This window comes from Balaenoptera borealis, assembly GCF_965194805.1.
Source record: "Balaenoptera borealis genome assembly, chromosome: 2".
NCBI lineage: Eukaryota > Metazoa > Chordata > Mammalia > Artiodactyla > Balaenopteridae > Balaenoptera > Balaenoptera borealis.
This window is the reverse complement of record NC_138867.1, coordinates 95,040,188-95,058,767: the sequence shown is the minus strand read 5'-3', so window position 1 is coordinate 95,058,767 and position 18,580 is coordinate 95,040,188. Positions and strand designations below refer to the sequence as shown.

The following is an 18,580-nucleotide window of genomic DNA, read 5'->3' as shown; positions in this document are numbered from 1 at the left end:
CCCTTAATTTTCTCAGTTCTAGGGACGGTCTGTGAAACCTTAGTGTTCCCTTTATCAGATGTCTAATTCCTGGATGACCATTCTTTATATTAAATTCTCTTGTTAAAATTACTCTGGTTTCTACCAACTACGTGGACTCTGAATAATATACTTCCCTACCTATCATGGCTGTTTTCAGATGCTCAGTGAGCCTTCTGTCTTACTGTCAAAATAACCATTAATTTTATTACATGTGAAAAATATATACTATATGCTTATTGAAACATTGAAAAATACAGTTAAAGGAAAATGGACATGGTCCCCTCTCTCTAATAATTTCAAAGAAATGAGTTTGAAAGGGTAAATAAAAGCATTTCCATAAAATTTTTCTCTAAACAAGTTTTTCTGAAACCCCAAAGCACCAAACTCCTCACTATATGTCTTTGGAAACCTTTTTATTCCAATAAATCAGGGTAATTTTCTATCCAAGACTGGGAAAGTGTTAATATCAAATGGATGCTATCAGTTGAATTATATTTATATTTCTTTAACTCTTGATCTAAATTATACATTTTCTTTTAAATAGGGAGCAAAAGAGAGCAAAAACTGATTAGATATTTATTAGGTTTATGTTTTAGTTTTGTAAAAATCCATGGATGCTAGCTAGTTGTTAGTAGTCAGAAGGACGGAAGGCATGAAAGCAGAAGAGACTTCAACGTGGATTATGAGCTGTGGCTTTCATCCTGACGCCCTAAGTGGTTAAACAGTTGAGTCCAAATACATACTCTCTGTGGCAGCTCAACCTCAGCAGGTAGCCACATCACCAGTTTTAAGAATCAAAAACTCCAGATGAAACAGCAACACAACATATACAAGACCCGGACTTTTTCATAGCTGACTCACCAAGAAATACCAAAACATGCACATTTTGGGACTTGAACCACCTGCTTCATGAAAAGTCTGGCTTTTAACATAAATGTCTCACATAGCTTGGTGGCCATGAGAGTATGGACAAAAGCCATTTCTTTCTAAGGTAATCAGAAAATTAGGTGAGGAACCTTGACTATTAGTGCTGGTACCTTAAAGGTACCCAACTACTGGCTGGCAAGCTGGGTATGGAGCAAGAGTGTAAGGAAATGACCAGTACTCTGCCAAGATGATGATTTTACCACCAGGCTGGAGCTGCCAGGCCATCTTTGAGATTGCCCTAAATGAATACTAGGGCAGCAACGCAGCCTGGACTCAGAAATTGCTTCTGGGATGAGGGTGAGAAGCTTGTCTGCCTGTTCCATATAAAAATAACTGTGTGACATATTATGAAAGAATACTTCATGAAGAACTTTAAAAACACATATCTCCTTTCCAACCAAGAACGAGTCTTCTTTGTTGCTCAAATGGGGTGGTGGTGGTGAGATGAATTGGGAGATTGGGATTGACATACATATACTAACATGTATAAAATAGATAACTAATAAGAACTTGTTGTATAAAATAAACAAATTAAATTTAAAAAAACAACTATATTTTTAACCTAAGATTAATCTATTCAAGACCTAAAAGAGAACACCCAGAAAACCGTCTCCCCCAAAATTATTCTTTGAAGCTTGCCATAAGTTCGTAAAAATGTAGACTTTGTAACATGTTTTAAATCACAGTGATTTTTATCAGTGTTGAAAAACAAACCAAGGATATGAATCTCTGTGCCAATAACTAATCTTACTAAGTGATGGAAACTATTCTTAAAATATAAGGGAGAATACATTTATTCATTCAATCAATATTTTTGAGTACCTTTTACATGATAGGCACTTTTATAAGCACTAGGTGAGCTTACTCAGGGGTTACAGAGAAAAATACTTTGTTTTTTTCCCTCATATTATTGAAATATCAACTGTTTACCTTTTCTTAGTGTAGTGATAGTCAGCTAGCAGGAGAAATGGACACTTAATTGTTGAAAATGAGCGAGTCACTATATTGAAAATCGTTGAAACCATAGGCAGAGAGTAGTGTCCAACTGAAGTAAATTCAGCTGACCTAAGTTTAACATTCATTTTTCTATAAAATCACTGTGTGTTACATTAGAATTAAATGCACACATTTTACTACTATTTTGTACTCACCGCTATTACTTATATCCCACTCCATTCCTTAGATTCACTTTTTCTCTTGCTGGAATCCATCCTTTTGTAGTTCTCTCAGCAAGAATCTGTAAGAGGTAAATTCTATTAGATTTTGTCCAAAACTATTTCATCCTTACTCTTGAAGGATAATTTAGTGCTGTATAGTGCCTCAGGGTGAGAATCCTTTTTCCTCCGCATTTAAAGAGTTTATTCTATTGCCTTCTACCATGCATTATCACACACATATGGAGAAAAACACTACAGTCAGCATAAGTGTTGCTACTTTGTAGGAAATCTATAAAACAACTTTTAATTAGATTCTTCTATTTTTCACCTACTGTCATACCATGTACAGTTCTATAATTCTTGCCCTGCACAGAGGAATGTGGCTAAGGGAGCAAGTGGAGGCAAAAACTAGGCCATGAGCTACTCACCCAAATCACAAAATTAATGGACAGCACCTGCCAGAAGGTACTGCTTTCTATTTCATGCAAAAGTGTCGTACAGGGTGGTGGTATCACTATAGTGTATATAGGACTGAATTTTTATTTCTCATATTTACCACTTAGGTCACTGTCTATTTGAGGATCTATGTCTTTCTTCAACTCAGAAGACACTCTCTCATTTCTTCAAAACTAGCCTCTTTCCCATGGCTATATTTCTTATTTTTGGAACATGTATTAGGTATAGGTTAGAATTTCTCAATCTATTTTCTGATCTGGGTCTTTAATTTTATTTTCACTTTTTTCCCAAAATTTCAGTGTTTTGTTCTAGGTCTTCCAATTTATTATCTCTTTAGTAATGTTCACCTATTAATTAAAACATGACAATAATTTTCAATTCCAGAATCTCTAATTGGTTCTTTTTAGTTTTCCCTATTCTTGAGTCACATCTGTCTGTATTTCATGATTCCTTTATCTTATTTTGTAAATATTACTTATTCCTGTATCCCTTTTAGGATTTCAAAGATACTTGTTTTTAAAATCTGTTTTGGAAGACTGCCTTAGTAATTGTATTTCTTTGAATGACAATTCACTTGCTTACTGAGTTTATCAGCCATCTTTCATGAAGTTTTGTTTTCCTCTTCTTGGGTAAGACTCCTCTCTCCTTTTGCTCACTGTCATAGTGATGTAGCATCTAGATACTTTAAATATATATTTTAAATATTTTGTCTAGCATTGCTATGTTGGGGGTGTTCAGGAAGGTGGACAATGCATCACTTAACAATACCATTTTAATTAGAATGTACATTTCTAATGTATTATTTGTTAAACCAGGAGGTACTCAAAAATATTTTATCTATTTGCAAAGTTAGCATTCAGAACTTTTTCTGAAAGACCTATGTTTCTAATTACACAGTTCAGAGACCAGCAAGCTATGACCTAATCCAAACTGCCACCTGATTTTTAAGGCAATCAGCTGGCGATTGTTTTTACATTTTTAGGGAATTGTCAAAAAACAAAGAATAATGTGCAATAAAGACCATACTTGGCCCTTTACAGAAAATGTTTGCTGACCCCTGCCATAGTCTTTCTTTGAATACTATCCCAACGACTTTGTTCCCTGATTTTTTTAAAAAGAGACTTAATTTTTTAGAGTTTAGGTTCACAGCAAAACTGAGTGGAAGGTACAGAGATTTTCCATAAATTCCCTGCCCCAGCACATGCATAGCCTCCCTCATTATCAACATCCCCACCGGAGTGGTACTTTTGTCACATTTGATGAACCTACATTGACACATCATTATTAGCTAATATCCATAGTTTACACTAGGGTTCATTCTTGGTGTTGTACATTCTCTGAGTTTGGACAAATGTATAATGATATGTATTCACTATCATAGGATCATACAGAGTAGTTTTACTGCCCTAAAAATTGTCTGTGCTCCATCTATTTATCCCTCCCTCCCCACTATCCCCTGGCAAAGACCACTCTTTTCCCTGTCTCCATAGTTTTGCCTTTTCCAAGATGTCATATAGCTGAAATCCTACATTATGTAGCCTTTTCAGACTTGCTTATTTCATTCAATAATATGCCTTTAAGGTTCCTCCTTTTTTTTCATGGCTTGATAGCTAATTTTCTGCAGCACTAAATAATATTCCATTGTATGCACCATAGTTTATTTGTCCATTCACTTTGGAAGGACATCTAGATTGCTTCAAAGTTTTGGCAATTATAAAACTGCTATGAACACCTGTGTGCAGGATATTGTGTGGACATGTTTTCAACTCCTTTGGGTAAATACCAAGGAATGTAATTGCCAAATCACATGGTAAGAGTATATTTGGTTTTCTGTAAGAAACCAGCAAACTGTATTCCAAAGTGGCCGCACTATTTTGCATTCCCTCAGGCAGCGTATGAGAATTCCTACTGTTCTCTGTCCTCTTCAGCTTTAGATGTTGTCAGTGGTTCTGGATTTTGGCCATTTTAACAGGTATGAAATGGTATCTTATTGCTTTAATTTGCATTTCCCTAATGACATATGATGTTGAATATCTTTTCACATGCTTATTTGTCATCTGTATACCTTCTTTGATGAGGTATCAAAGTTTTTGGCCTATTTTAAAATCAGGTTGGTGGCTCTTATTGTTGAGTTTTAAGGATACTTTGTATATTTTGGATAACAGTTGTTTATCAGACATGTCTTTTGCATATATTTTCTCCCAGTCTGTGGTTTATCTTTTCATTCTCTTCACAGTGCCTTTCACAGAGAAGAAAAAAGTTTAATTTCAATGACATCCAATTTATCAATTCTTATTTTAAGGATCATCTTTTGCTGTTATACCTAAAACTCAGGGTCATCTAGATTTTCTCCTATGTTATCTCTAGGATTTTTGTAGATTTGCATTTTACATTTAGGTATATGATCCATTTTGAGTTAATTTTGTGATGGATGTAAGGATTTTTTTTTTTTTTTGCATGTGGATGGTCCAGTTGTTCCAGTACAATTTGTTGAAAAGACTATCTTTTCTCCATTATATTACCTTTGCTCTTTTGTAAAAGATCAGTTGACTGTATTTATGTGGGGGCTATTTCTGGGCTTTCTATTATGTTCAACTGATCTATTTGTCCATTCTTTCACCAATAGCACACTTTCTCAATCACTGTATCTTATAGGAATTCTTGAAACCAGGTAATGTTAGTCTTCCAACTTTGTTCTTTTCCTTCGATATTGTGTTGGCTATGCTGGGTCTTTTACCATACCATATAAACTTTAGAGTCAGTTTGTCAATATCCACAAAATAACTTGCTGGGATTTGATTAGAATTGCATTGAGGGACTTCCCTGGTGGCTCAGTGGTTAAGAATCCGCCTGCCAGTGCAAGGGACACGCGTTCGAGCTCTGGTCCAGGAAGATCCCACATGCCACGGAGCAATTAAGCCCGTGTGCCACAGCTACTGAGCCCATGTGCCACAACTACTGAAGCCGATGCACCTAGAGCACGTGCCCTGCAACAAGAGAAGCCACCGCAATGAGAAGCCCACATACCACAACGAAGAGTAGCTCCTGCTTGCCGCAACTAGAGAAAGCCCGTGCGAAGCAACGAAGACCCAAAGCAGCCAAAAATATAAATTAAAATAAAAAAAGAATTGCATTGAATCCATAGATCAAGGTAGGAAGAACTGACATCTTCACAATATTGAGTTTTCCTATCCATAAACATTGACTCTCTCTACATTTATTCTTTGATTTCTTTTATCAGAGTTTTGTAGTTTTCTTCTTACAGATATTATACATATTTTATTAGATTTCTTCCTAGGTATTTACTTTTGGGGGATGTTAATGTATATGGTATTTTGTTTTTAATTTCAAATTCCACTTGTTCACTGCTGGGATATAGAAAAGCAATTTACTTTGGTATATTAACCTGGTTTCCTGCAACTTTGCTATACTTGCTTATTAGTTCCAGAAACTTTTTGGCAATTCTTTTGAATTTTCAACATAGAAAATCATGTCATCTGTGAACAGACTTATTTCTTCCCTACCAATCTAGGAATAACTATTAATTACTTTTCTTAATGCATTAGTTTGGACTTTAAGTGTGTTGTTGAAAAGTAGTTGTGAAAGGTAACATCCTTGCCTTGTTCCTGATCTTAGTGGGAAAACTGCAAGGATCACAGCATTAAATATGATGTTAGTGGTAGATCTTTTTTCTGCTTCAGTCTCTTTTATTAATTAATTTATTTATTTATTGTTAACTTCTTCATTGGACTATAATTGCTTTACATTGTTGTGTTAGTTGTTGTTGTATAACAAAGTGAATCAACTATACGTATACATATATTCCCATATCTCCTCCCTCTTGCCTCTCCCTCCCACCCTCCCTATCCCACCACTCTAGGTGGTCACAAAGCATCAAGCTGATCTCCCTATGCTATGCGGCTGTGTCCCACTAGCTATCTATTTTACATTTGGTAGTGTATATATGTAAATGACACTCTCTCACTTCGTCCCATCTCACCCTTCCCCCTCTCTGTGTCCTCAAGTCCTTTCTCTAAGTCTGCATCTTTATTCCTGTCCTACCCCTAGGCTCTTCAGAACCTTTTTATTTCTTTTAGATTCCATATATATGTGTTAGCATACAGTATTTGTTTTTCTCTTTCTGACTTACTTCACTCTGTATGACAGACTCTAGGTCCATCCATCTCACTACAAATAACTCAATTTGTTTTCTTTTTATGGCTGAGTAATATTCCATTGTATATATAAGCCACATCTTCTTTATCCATTCATCTGTCAATGGACACTTAGGTTGCTTCCATGTCTTAGCTATTGTAAAGAGTGCTGCAATGAACATTGTGGTACATGACTCTTTTTGAATTATGGTTTTCTCAGGGTATGTTCCCAGTAGTGGAATGGCTGGGTCATATGGTAGTTCTGTTTTTAGTTTCCTAAGGAACCTCCATACCATTCTCCATAGTGGCTGTACCAATTTACATTGCCACCAACAGTGCAGGAGGGTTCCCTTTTCTCCACACCCTCTCCAGCATTTATTGTTTGTAGATTTTTGATGATGGCCATTCTGACCGGTGCGAGGTGATACTTCATTGTAGTTTTGATTTGCATTTCTCTAATGATTAGTGATGTTAAGCATCCTTTCATGTGTTTGTTGGCAATCTGTATATCTTCATTGGAGAAATGTCTATTTAGGTCTTCTGCCCATTTTTGGATTGGGTTGTTTGCTTATTTGATATTGAGCTCCATGTGTGGCTTGTAAATTTCAGAGATTAATACTTTGTCAGGAGCTTCATTTGCAAATATATTCTCCCATTCTGAGGGTTGTCTTTTCGTCTTGTTTATGGTTTCCTTTGCTGTGCAAAAGGTTTTAAGTTTCATTAGGTCCCATTTGCTTATTTTTGTTTTTATTTCCATTTCTGTAGGAGGTGGGTCAAAAAGGATCTTGCAGTGATTTATGTCATAGCGTGTCCTGCCTATGGTTTCCTCTAAGAATTTTATAGTGTCTGGCCTTACATTTAGGTCTTTAATCGATTTTGAGCTTCTTTTTGTGTATGGTGTCAGGGAGTGTACTAATTTCGTTCTTTTACATGTAGCTGTCCAGTTTTCCCAGCACCACTTAAGAAGAGGCTGTCTTTTCTCTATTGTATATTCTTGCCTCCTTTATCAAAAATAGGGTGACCATATGTGCATGGGTTTATCTCTGGGTTTTCTATCCTGTTCCATTGATCTGTATTTATGTTTTTGTGCCAGTACCATACTGTCTTAATTATGTAGCTTTGTAGTATAGTCTAACTCTGGGATCCTGATTCCCCCAGCTCTGCTTTTCAAGAGTGTTTTGGCTATTTGAGGTCTTTTGTTTTTCCATACAACTTCTGAGATTTTTTGTTCTAATTCTGTGAAAAATGCCAGCAGTAGTTTGATAGGGGTTGCTTTGAATCTGTAGATTGCTTTCAGTAGTATAATCATTTTCACAATGTTGATTCTTCCAATCCAAGAACATGGTATATCTCTCCATTTGTTTGTATCATCTTTATTTTGTTTCATCAGTGTCTTACAGTTATCTGCATAGAGGTCTTTTGTCTCCTTAGGTAAGTTTAGTCCTAGGTATTTTACTCTTTTTGTTGCAATGGTAAATGGGAGTGTTTCCTTAATTTCTCTTTCAGATTTTTCATCATTAGTGTAATGCATCACTGTGCATTAATTTTGTATCCTGCTACTTTACCAAATTCATTGATTAGCTCTAGGAGTTTTCTGGTAGCATCTTTAGGATTCTCTATATACAGTATCATGTCATCTGCCAACAGGGACAGTTTTACTTCTTCTTTTCTGATTTGGATTCCTTTTATTTCTTTTTCTTCTCTGATTGCTGTGGATAAAACTTCCAAAACTTCGTTGAATAATAGTGGTGAGAGTGGGCAACCTTATCTTGTTCCTGATCTCTGTGGAATGGTTTCAGTTTTTCACCATTGAGAACGATGTTGACTGTGGGTTTGTCATATATGGCCTTATTATGTTGAGCTAAGTTCCCTCTATGCCTTCTTTCTGAAGGGTTTTCATCATAAATGGGTGTTGAATCCTGTCAAAAGCTTTTTCTGCATCTATTGAGATGATCATGTGGTTTTTATCTTTCAATTTGTTAATATGGTGTATCACATTGATTCATTTTCGTATATTGAAGAATCCTTGCATTTCTGGGATAAACCTCACTTAATCATGGTATATGACCCTTTTAATGTGCTGCTGCATTCTGTTTGCTAGTATTTTGTTGAGGATTTTTGCATCTATGTTCATCAGTGATATTGGCCTGTAGTTTTCTTTCTTTGTGACATCTTTGTCTGGGTTTGGAACCAGGGTGATGGTGGCCTCAAAGAATGAGTTTGGGAGTGTTCCTCCCTCTGTTATATTTTGGAAGATTTTGAGAAGGATAGGTGTTAGCTCTTCTCTAAATGTTTGATAGAATTCGCCTGTGAAGCCATCTGGTCCTGAGCTTTTGTTTGTTGGAAGATTTTTCTTCACAGTCTCAATTTTAGTGCTTGTGGTTGGTCTGTTTATATTTTCTATTTCTTCCTGGTTCAGTCTCAGAAGGTTGTGCTTTTCTAAGAATTTGTCCATTTCTTCCAGGTCGTCCATTTTATTGGCATATAGTTGCTCGTAGTAATCTCTTCATGATCCTTTGTATTTCTTCAGTGTCAGTTGTTACTTCTCCTTTTTCATTTCTAACTCTATTGATTTGAGTGTTCTCCCTTTTTCTCCTGATGTCTCTGGCTAACGGTTTATCAATTTTGTTTATCTTCTCAAAGAACCAGCTTTTAGTTTTATTGATCTTTGCTATTGTTTCCTTCATTTCTTTTTCATTTATTTCTGATAGTTCTTTATGATTCTTTCCTTCTGATAACTTTGTGGGTTTTTTGTTCTTCCTACTCTAATTGCATTAGGTGTAAGGTTAGGTTGTTTGAGATTTTTCTTGTTTCTTGAGGTAGGATTATATTGCTATAAACTTCCTCCTTAGAACTGCTTTTGTTGCATCCCATAGGTTTTGGGTCGTCATGTTTTCATTTTCATTTGCTTCTAGGTATTTTTTGATATCCTCTTTGATTTCTTCAGTGATCTCTTCGTTATTTAGTAGTGTATTGTTTAGCCTTCATGTGTTTGTATTTTTGACATATTTTTTCCTGTAATTGATATCTAGTCTCATAGTGTTGTGGTCGGAAAAGATACTTGATATGCTTTCAATTTTCTTAAATTTACCAAGGTTGACTTCTGACCCAAGATATGATCTATCCTGGGGAATGTTCCATGAGCACTTGAGAAGAAACTGTATTCTGTTATTTTTGGATGGAATATCCTATAAATATCAATTAAGTCCATCTTGTTTAATGTATCATTTAAAGCTTGTGTTTCCTTATTTATTTTCTTTTTGGATGATCAGTCCACTGGTGAAAGCAGGGTTTTAAAATCCCCTACTATGTTTGTGTTACTGTCAATTTCCCATTTTTTGGCTGTTAGCATTTGCCTTATCTATTGAAGTGCTCCTATGTTGGGTGCATAAATATTTATAATTGTTATATTTTCTTCTTGGATTGATCCCTTGATCAATATGTAGTGTCTTTCTTTGTCTCTTGTAATAGTCTTTATTTTAAAGTCTATTTTGTGTGATATGAGAATTGCTACTCCAGCTTTCTTTTGATTTCCATTTGAATGGAATATCTTTTCCTATCCTGTCACTTTCAGTCTCCATGTGTCCCTAGGTCTGAAGTGGGTCTCTTGCAGACAGCATGTATATGTGTCTTGTTTTTTTGTCCATTCAGCCCATCTATGTCTTTTGGTTGGAGCATTTAACCCATTTAGATTTAATGTAATTATCGATATGTATGTTCCTATTACCATTTTCTTAATTGTTTTGGGTTTGTTATTGTAGGTCTTTTCCTTCTCTTGTGTTTCCTGCCTAGAGAAGTTCCTTTAGTATTTGTTGTAAAGCTGGTTTTGTGGTGCTGAATTCTCTTAACTTTTACTTGTCTCTAAAGGTTTTAATTTCTCTTTCGAATGTAAATGAGATCCTTGCTGGGTAGAGTAATCTTGGTTGTAGGTTTTTCTCCTTCATCACTTTAAATATGTCCTGCCACTCCCTTCTGGCTTGCAGAGTTTCTGCTGAATGATCAGCTGTTAACCTTATGGGGATTCCCTTGTGTGTTATTTGTTATTTTTCCCTTGCTGCTTTTATTTTTTTTTCTTTGTATTTAAATTTTGATAGTTTGATTATTATGTGTCTTGGCATGTTTCTCCTTGGATTTATCCTGTATGGGACTTTCTGTGCTTCCTGGACTTGATTAACTATTTCCTTTCCTATATTAGGGAACTTTTCTACTATAATCTTTTCAAATATTTTCTCAATCCCTTTCTTTTGCTCTTCTTCTCCTGAGACCCCAATAATTCAAATGTTGGTGCATTTAATGATGTTCCAGAGGTCTCTAAGACTATCCTCAATTGTTTTCATTCTTTTTTCTTTATTCTGCTCTGTGGTAGTTATTTCCACTATTTTATCTTCCAGGTCACTTCTCCGTTCTTCTGCCTCAGTTATTCTGCTATTGATCCTTTATCGTGTTGTTCATCATTGTTTGTTTGCTCTTTAGTTCTGCTAGGTCCTTGTTAAAAGTTTCTTGTATTTTCTCCATTCTATTTTCCAAGATTTTGGATTATCTTTACTATCATTACTCTGAATTCTTTTTCAGGTAGACTGCCTATTTCCTCTTGATTTGTTTGGTGTGGTGGGTTTTTATCTTGCTCCTTCATCTGCTGCATGTTTCTCTGTCTTCTCATATTGCTTAACTTAATGTGTTTGATGTCTCCTTTTTGCAGGCTGCAGGTTCGTAGTTCCCATTGTTTTTGGTGTCTGGCCCCAGTGGGTAAGGTTGGTTCAGTGGGTTGTGTAAACTTCTTGGTGGAGGGGGCTGGTGCCTGTGTTCTGGTGGATGAGGCTGGATCTTGTCTCTCTGGTGGGCAGGACTGTGTCCTGTGGTGTGTTTTGGGGTGTCTGTGAACTTATTATGATTTTAAGAAGCCTCTCTGTTAATGGGTTTGGCTGTGTTCCTGTCTTGCTAAGTTGTTGGGCATGGGGTGTCCAGCACTGGAGCTTGCTGGTTATAGAGTGGAGATGGGTCTTAGCATTGAGGCAGAGATCTCTGGGAGAGTTCTCGTTAATTGATATTACATAGGGCTGGGAGGTCTCTGGTGGCCTAATGTCAGCTTGGCTCTCCCACCTCATAGGCTCATGTCTGACACCCGGCCAGATCACCAAGACCCTGTCAGCCTCACAGCTCAGAAGGAAAGGGAGATAAAAAGAAATAAATACAATAAAATAAAGTTATTAAAGTAAAAAAATTTTTAAATATATTATTAAAAAATATAAAAATGTAAACATAAGAAGAGAGCAACCAAACCAATAAAAAAAATCCACCAATGATAACAAGTGTTAAAAACTAAACTAAGATAAACATATAAATCAGAAACTAGTCAGTAGCATACAGCACACCCCAAGTCTACAGTTGCTCCCAACATCCACCACCTCAATTTTGGGATGATTCGTTGTCTATTCAGGTATTCCACAGATGCAGGGTACATCAAGTTGATTGTGGAGATTTAATCCGCTGTTCCTGAGGCTGCAAGGAGAGATTTCCCTTTCTCTTCTTTGTTCACACAGCTCCTGGCTTTCAGCTTTGGATTTGGCCCTGCCTATGCATGTGGGTGGCCTGAGGGTGTCTGTTCCTGCCTAGACAGGATGGGGTTAAAGGAGCAGCTGATTCGGGGGCTCTGGCTCACGCAGGCCAGTGGGGGGGGAGGGGGAGGAGTATGGAGTGCGGGGTGAGCCTGCGGCGGCAGTGGCCAGAGTGACTGGTTGGCACCAATCCTCTGTGTGGGAATCTCTCCGTTTTGCCCTCCACACCCCTGTTGCTGCACTCTCCTCCGTGACTCTGAAGCTTCCCCCCGACCCCCACCCCCACCCCCGTCTCCGCCCGCGAAGGGGCTTCCTAGTGTGTGGAAACCTTTCCTCCTTCACGGCTCCCTCCCACTGGTGCAGGTCCCGTTCCTATGCTTTGTCTCTGTTTTTTCTTTTTTCTTTTGCCCTACCCAGGTACGTGGGGAGTTTCTTGCCTTTTGGGAGGTCTGAGGTCTTCTGCCAGCGTTCAGTAGGTGTTCTGTAGGAGTTGTTCCACATGTAGATGTGTTTCTGATGTATTTGTGGGGAGGAAGGTGATCTCCACATCTTACTCCTCCGCCATCTTGAAGGTCCTCTCAGTGGTAGATTTTTGTAGATTTTCCTTATCAAGTTGAGGAGGTTTCCCTCTTTTCCTAGTTTAATGAGAAATTTACTATGAGTGCGTGTTGTATTTTGTCAATGATTTGTCTGCATCTATTGATACCATCTCAATGATTTTACTTAAAAAAATTTGGAGTGAAGCTCAGAAATTTATCTTTTACACTAGAACCTCAGATCATTCTGATTCCTCTGAGATACCCTGTCCTTGGGAGTTTATACATCGTACTGATTTTAGAGACACTTTGAGATCCACCAAACTAAGTTTTCCCGAAATGTTTATAACTGAGTCTAATCAGTTGAGCATCCTGTCACTGATTACAGAGCCATGTGCAAATAGTCAATTATTTCCTATATTAGCCCAAACCAAATACCATATCTAAGTGTAGACTCCTTTCTGAGATCAAAACTGAGGAAATAAGTTCCTTTCTGTTTTTCATTTTTTTCTCACATTATTGAAATTTCAGACTATTTTCTTTTCTTGGTATAGTAATGGCAGACTGAAGAGAGAAAGTGGAAGTTACTGGCTGAAAAAATGAGTCACTAAATCAAGAATGTTTGAAAACCCTAGCCAGAGAGGAGAATCTCAGTTGAAGTAATAAATTCATCAGACCAAACTTAACACTCTTTCCAAAATAACTGAGTTCTATTTTAGAACTAAAAAGAACCAAATGCTACATTTGCCCCTGAGTATAGTTTGGATAGCAGGCCAGTTAATAAAAATGCTTCCAATTCTAGATGGTGGAGCCCTAAAACTTTTTAATTCTAGGTATTAAAAACTGCTGAAAAATTTTGGCTCAGACAGAAATGTTGCAGGGCAAATTTACATCCCTTTTCTAACATAGAGGGGCAAGAAGAGCTTCTAAAATTGCTTACAGAGCTAGTTTTCAAACATGTGAAGGCCAGGGGTGAATTTCAGTTTGTATTGAGAAAATAGTCCTTACTTGCCATCTTTCTCTTCTCAGAGGCAGGCAGTCCAGGAATTAATCGGCTGCAGAAACACGGGTGGAAGTTTTGATGTGCAGAGAGAGTGGCTCAAGCAGGGAATGTTAAGGGAGGTCTGACGTGTAACATAGTTTTGTGGCTTGGTTTCTAATCTGATTTGTTGATTTAAACATAGTGACTACACTTGACTATTTTTCAAAGCCTGGAGACAGCATGATCCCTTCCCATCTTAGACTGTTAGTCCATAATCATGCTCAAAGTGTTTTGTGTTACAGAGCATAAGGAATATGTTTCACCGTGAAGAAAGAAAAGTTACCCTCCTTTGCTATTCTTTATCTAGCTACCGGTTTCTTTCTCCCAACTGAATATAAAGTACATTCTCCACTTTAAAAATCACCCTTTAGAAATTTTGTTCTTATTCGCTGTGGCAAAGAAGATAAAAAGTGATTATAGTTTCTATCCTGAGCCTCAGATCCTGGTTACAGCTGACAAGTCTATACTCTAGTAGGAATAAAATCTTAAGTGATTGCTATCTCGCTGGCTTCCTATACAATACAAAGACAAACTGTGACCCCAGTTCTTTTGAAAAACTGAAATATGTCATTAAGTCTATCCAAGTTATACTGTTGGCAAAGCAAAATTGTTCTGTCCCCAAACCAGAACATTTCTTAAGCCCTGGGTTATATGGTGGCGATAAGTAAACCCTTCCTCTGATCTTGATTCCAAATGAAAAATATGAGCAATAATGTCTGGTATTATTTATTTGGAACTGATGATACCATCTGTTTCTTGTTACCAAAACCACGTGGCTGTAACCTAAAAGTTAATTGTTGATGACTGTACTGAATTACTCCTTTTGATTAACTTTGAGGTTGCTTTTAATTTTTCCTGATAAAGTTTTTTTGTGTGTTTGTTTTTAAGGTGTTAGAGGACTGAAAGGCACTCAGGTGGAGCTTCATCTTGTCCAAATGACAACTGCTGATTTGGGTGCCATTAGTCCATTTTCATTATTCATTCTTTGAAAGCAAGCATCTGACCCATATGGGGAGCCACGGACCCCAAAGGAACAGAGCAGTGAGCACAGGAAGAACCTGCCCAAGTTGTGGGGAATCTTCCACCTCTTCTTCAAGCACTGTTGCTACTAGTATTGGCCCTTACCTCTGTCAACCTCCTCCTCCTTTTAGTCAAGTTCTAAAATCTGACAATCTCATTTGAGGCTCTGAAATGCCCATGCATTTTTTGACTCTCTTCCTAATAGCAAGAGTGTAATAATCTTTCTGGCTGGAGCAGAACTTAGCTTCATCACCAGGTGTTCATTATTTCTACTTTTTAATAATTATCTAAGGCAAGGATGCACAAACTACAGCCCACAGGCCAAATTCAGGCCACCAACTTTTTTTTGTAAGCAGTTTTACTGTAACACAACCATGTTCATTCTTTACACATTTTCCTATGGTTGTTTTCTCGCTACAATAGGAAAGTTGAGTAATTGCAACAGAAACCATACAGCAAACAAAGCTTAAAATATATACTATCCCTTTACAAGAAATGTTCGTACACTTCTGGTCTAGGGTCCTGATACAATTTATTTAGGATTTTCTCTTACTTTCTGAGTGACCATTCTACAGCTCAGTTTTCTCATCTGTAAACTGAGGATAGAAATAGACCTCTCTCACAGGGTTCTTGTGAGGATGAAACCAGATAATGCATGGGAAGCACTCAACACAGGGTCTGCAGAAGCATTCAATAAATGTTAGTTAGTATTGTTTGGACTTGATGTCCTGTTTGAAGCTATCAATTTGAACTATTTCTTGTGAAGCAGTTAGTACAGAGAACAAGACCTTCAAATCTGGGTTCAATCCCTATAGTACAGGTTATTACTTATACTACTTTAAGCAAGTTATTTTACCTTTATCATTTTATCTATATCATGGAAATAATAAAAGCTACCATGGAGGGTGGTTGTACACATGACAGATTAAATGCATATCTCCTTCCAATGTCTCTCAATGTCTAACTGAAAAGACAGAAAAGAAGTAAAAAGCCCCAACTCTACAAAATCAAAGAGCACTGGTGAAAAGACGAAGCAGGTAGGAAATGCCAACAAATATTTACAAGCCAGAAAGCAGAACCTTAAGAGGGAACTGGTTAGAGAAAGCTGCAAGCTAAATGTGGACAATGGGGGAAGATAAAAAGCAAGCCAAGCCACGCAAGTCTAGATGGAAGGACTGAGAAAAGGGAGGAACAAAGAATCTCAGGAGGTGGATGGGTGTTTGTTTAAGAAGCAGTTAGGGCACTACTTCACCTCTCCTGTTCTGTCATAAGACTGGAAGACTGAAACCAGAGGGACTCTGAATTCAGCATAAAGCAGTGATGTTCACAAGTAGATGTTGTCATGCTGAAAGCAGGGAGATTAAGTGGAAGTATACATGTATATGGTGAGATTCCCACCCTCCTTTCCTACTTGCCTCCGAGAAGCCTGGCAGTCTTAGTTCCCTAGCAGGAGAGCAAAGGATTTCTCTGTAGAGAAACTTCCTGAGTCATGAAACAACTCTTGAATATTGGGACCATAGGAGGGCATTATTGCACATCCTCATGCTGCTGTGCAGCTCAGCAATCGACAAAACTTCCAATGAGCTTCCTAGTACCTTGTGCTTAAACAAGAACAAACATCAAAGGCCTAAAGACATTGAAATAAAACACCTCATACCAATGACACCAAGACAGACAAACATTAAAAACATGGTAGAAACAAAATTTCAAAGCAACCTAAATGTCCATTGACAGAGGAATGGATAAAGAGGATGTGGTACATATATACAATGGAGTATTACTCAGCCATAAAAAAGAATGAAATAATGTCATTTGCAGCAACATGGATGGACCTAGAGATTGTCATACTGAGTGAAGTCAGACAAAGAAAGAGAAATATCATATGATATCCCTTATAGATAGAATTGAAAAAGAAATGATACAAATGAAATTATTTACAAAACAGAAACAGACTCACAGACTTAGAGAATGAACTTATGGTTACCAGGGGGAAGCATGGGGGGGGGGGATAGTTAGGGAGTTTGGGATCAACATGTACACATGGCTATATTTAAAATGGATAACCAACAAGGACCTACTGTATAGCACCGGGAACTCTACTCAATGTTATGTTGCAGCCTGATGGAAGGGTAGTTTGGGGGAGAATGGATACATGTATATGTATGGCTGAGTCCCTTTGCTGTGAACCTGAAACTATCACAACATTGTTAACCGGCTATACTCCAATATAAAATAAAAAGTTAAAAAAAAAAAGAAAAGAAAAAAAGAACCCAAAGCTACCAGAGAAGACTTCAAAAATAATCTTAATTAATATCTTTGGCAAGAAAAGAAATATACTTATATTTATCAAAGATCCAGAGATAGCAAAATTCAAGCCACCAAAATAATGAATAGTATTTTAAATAGTTTATTGTGCATATAAGAACAGTTCATGAACTTGGAGCTTTCAAATTAAAAACTGATATGAAGCTCAGGGGGATGATGTCACAGGATGACTTATAAAGTGAAAAAGAGGACATTGTTTAACGTTTTTAATGATTGGTTATTACAATGGGTGTCTCCAGACAGCAGGGAATTGGTTAAAAGTGATAATCCCACACCAATTTTAGGAAGATGACTTAAGTTTCTTTTATGACTATCAGAGGCATTTACAAGAAGTAACCTAAGTTTCACTTAAGTTCATGAAATTAGCTAGATTTAGTTTTTCTTACTTTGCCACTTTAGTGGCTTAAATGGTTTTATCTGGTCAGGGAATACTCAAGTCCCATCTCCATTTTGTATTTAATTTTAATATACCCATTAAGTTAAAATAGTATGCTATAAGAAAAAAGACATAGGAATGAAAAATAGTTCTCAGAAATTAAATATATTATGGAAGAACAATAAAAAAATCAAAAGAATATCAACTATACTTTAATAAAAAATTTCTTTAAAAAAATCAAAAGAAATATTAGAAGATAAGGTAATATTTTATAGGATAGAAAAAACACAAGAGTTATGAAAAATAAGGGAAAAATCAGAGTTAGAAGATGAATCTAGAAGAGCAACCACCTGACTAGGTATCTGAGGAAGAAATAACAGAGATTATTGAAAGGAGGAAAATTTGAAGGAAATAATATGAGGACATTTCCCAGAATGAAATGGAGGACCTATCAAATCCTCAGCACGATGAAAGAAGAAAATATTATGCTGAGATATAACACAGTGAAATTTCAGAACACCAGAGACAAAGAGAAATCCTTAAAATTCTCAGAGAACAGCAAGACCCTCAGTAATAGTGAGACAGATGACCTATGATGGATGGAAGACCTTAATGACAACGAACTTCTCAACAACAATGCTAGGGGGCTAAGAGGAAATGAAGACATGCTTTCAACACCTTGAAGGAAATGGACTTTTAACCAGAATTCTCTCCTTAGGCAAACTATCATCTAAATGCAAGGATAAAATAAAGCCATTTAAGGAATTCAAATTTAAAAACACAAAACCAAAAAAACCAAACCAAACTTCCCCTAAGCTCCTTCTTGGCAATTTTTTGGAGGATATGCCACAGAAGAAAAAAGAGAAGTTAAAAAAAGAGGGAGATGTGGTTTCTGGAGCACTCTGGGAAGAAGGTGGGGCTTGCAGTGCAGATTTTAAATCTCCCTGAATTACCCCCAAAGAAAAAGCCAATAGAATAAATTAAACAAAAACTAATGGGATGGACAACACC

The 18,580-nt window shown here is 36.9% G+C and overlaps 1 protein-coding gene across 1 annotated transcript in view; it reads right to left on the bottom strand.

Moving 5' to 3' along the window:
* The window catches only part of KCNN2 (potassium calcium-activated channel subfamily N member 2), a 333,031-nt gene extending 326,665 nt beyond the window's left edge, over positions 1–6,366 (bottom strand). The window contains exon 1 of the mRNA XM_082376209.1: positions 2,100–6,366. The gene's annotated coding sequence lies outside the window, so the exon portion shown is untranslated. The remainder of the gene's footprint in view (positions 1–2,099) is intronic.
* Between the last annotated feature and the right edge of the window lie 12,214 nt (positions 6,367–18,580).